Source organism: Trachemys scripta, chromosome 1, assembly GCF_013100865.1.
Source record: "Trachemys scripta elegans isolate TJP31775 chromosome 1, CAS_Tse_1.0, whole genome shotgun sequence".
Classification (NCBI taxonomy): Eukaryota; Metazoa; Chordata; order Testudines; family Emydidae; genus Trachemys; species Trachemys scripta.
In genome coordinates this window covers 341,389,386-341,392,192 of record NC_048298.1, presented here as the reverse complement: position 1 = coordinate 341,392,192, position 2,807 = coordinate 341,389,386, and positions in this window count along the sequence as shown.

Here is a 2,807-nt window from a genome sequence, read left to right as displayed (position 1 = left end):
GTATTGTAGTTTTAAGAATGCTTGATTGAGATCTTGTAGGTGCTTGTCTCTATCCGAGGGATTGGAGCAAATGCGGTTATATCTTAGAGCTTGGCTGTAGACAATGGATCGTGTGGTGTGTCCTGGATGGAAGCTGGAGGCATGTAGGTAAGTGTAGCGGTCAGTAGGTTTCCGGTATAGGGTGGTATTGATGTGACCATCGCTTATTAGCACAGTAGTGTCCAGGAAGTGTCCAAGTGTACTACTTCTGACCCAGGATAGCACAACCCGTTTCTGCATTGCACCAGCCCCTTGCCTTGGCTGTCAATCATGGGCACCTGGGCAGACATGCAACTGTCTTGATGATGATGGCTATCAGTCGTAGTATGCTATTTTCTGCCAATCACCCAGTATTTTCTGCTAAGCACTCAGAAGAGGCCGAGGGCGATCTGGGTGCTGGCAGACGTGGGGCTGCATTGCTACACAGCAGCAGCTCCTTGCTTTTTGGTAGAAGATGATATATTACGACTGGTATCCGTCGTCGTCGTACTGCAGTGGCTATCAGTCATGCTGCACCGTCGGCTGCCAGCTTAAGATGTAAAAAATAGATTTGTTCTGTATTCATTTGTTTCCCCTCCCTCCATGAAATCAACGGCCTGCTAAACCCAGGGTTTTGAGTTTAATCTTTGGGGGGGGGGGCATTCTGTGTGATAGTTGTTTGTGTTTCTCTCTGATGCACAGCCACCTTTCTTGATTTTAATTCCCTGTACCTGTACGCCATGTCGTCACTCGGCCCTCCCTCCCTCCCTCCTTCCACTGGTCCGTCAGATACTAGTTTCGAGCCTTTTTTCAGACCAGGCACCATAGCTAGCACTGGGATTATGGAGCCTGCTCAGATCACCGCGGCAATTATGAACACTATGAACACCACGCGCATTGTCCTGGAGTATATGCAGAGCCAGGACATGCCAAAGCGAAACCCGGACCAGCCGAGGAGGCGATTGCAGCGCGGCGACGAGAGTGATGAGGAAATTGTCATGGACATAGACCTCTCACAAGGCACAGGACCCAGCAATGTGAAAATCATGGTGTTACTGGGGCAGGTTCATGCCATGGAATGCTGATTCTGGGCACGGGAAACAAGCACAGACTGGTGGGACCACATCGTGCTGCAGGTGTGGGACGATTCCCAGTGGCTCTGTTTAGAAAGCTGGAGGAAGGGACTTTCTTCCCGGACCAGAAAGTAACCGTTGGAGATGTTGAAATGCCTATCGTGATCCTTGGGGACCCAGCCTACACCTTAATGCCATGGCTCATGAAGCCGTACACAGGCAGCCTGGACAGGAATCAGGACCTGTTCAACTACAGGCTGAGCAAGTGCCGAATGGTGGTGGAATGTGCATTTGGATGTTTAAAAGCGCACTGGCGCAGCTTACTGACTCGCTCAGACCTCAGTGAAAAGAATATCCCCATTGTTATTGCTGCTTGCTGTGCGCTCCACAATATCTGTGAGAGTAAGGGGGAGACATTTATGGCGGGGTGGGAGGTTGAGGCAAATCGCCTGGCCGCTGATTACGCGCAGCCAGACACCAGGGCAGTTAGAGGAGCACAGCAGGGTGCGGTGCGCATCAGAGAAGCTTTGAAAACGAGTTTTGTGACTGGCCAGGCTACGGTGTGAAACTTCAGTTTGTTTCTCCTTGATGAACCCTCCGCCCCCCCCCCCCGGTTCACTCTACTTCCCTGTAAACCAACCACCCCACCCTTCCCTCCCCACTTTGAGCACCGCTTGCAGAGGCAATAAAGTCATTGTTACTTCATATTCATGCATTCTTTATTAACTCATCACACAACTAGGGGGATAATTGCCAAGGTAGCCCGGGATGGGTGGGGGAGGAGGGAAGGAAAAGGACACACTGCATTTTAAAACTTTAACTCTTATTGAAGGCCAGCCTTCTGATGCTCGGGCAATCATGTTGGGTGGAGTGACTGGGTGGCCGGAGGCCCCCCCACTGTGTTCTTGGGCATCTGGGTGAGGAGGCTATGGAACTTGGGGAGGAGGGCTGTTGGTTACACAGGGGCTGTAGCAACGGTCCCTGCTCCTGCTGCCTTTCCTGCAGCTCAACCATACGCTGGAGCATATCAGTTTGATGCTCCAGCAGCCAGAGCATCGACTCTTGCCTTCTGTCTGCAAGCTGATGCCACCTATCATCTTCAGCCCGCAACTTGCTCTGTTCATCCCGCGATTCAGCCTGCCACCTCTCCTCTCGTTCATATTGTGCTTTTCTCATGTCTGACATTGACTGCCTCCACGCATTCTGCTGTGCTCTATCAGCTTGGGAGGACATCTGGAGCTCTGTGAACATATCGTCCCACGTCCTCCGTTTTCTCTTTCTAATGTTCAATAGCCTCTGTGAAGGAGAAACATTTGCAGCTGGTGGAGGAGAAGGGAGAGGTGGTTAAATTTTGCTGTTCACATTACACAGCACATGTGCTTCCGTTACAAGGTCGCATTTTTCCTCTTATAGTGAGGGCCTGCCGGTTTGGTGTGAGAGATCACTCGCGCAGTGCCAGGCAACAGATTTTGGCTTGCAGGCAGCCATAGTAAGACACAGTCTTTTGGCTTTTTTAACCTTCTTAACATGTGGGAATGGTTTCAAACAGCAGCGCCCTCATTTCCCATATCAAGCATGAATTGGGTTGGCCATTTAAAATGGGTTTGCAATGTAAAAGGAGGGACTGCGGTTTCCGGGTTAACATGCAGCACAAACCCAACTAACCCCCCCCCCCCACACCCAATTCTCTGGGATGATCACTTCACCCCTCCCCCC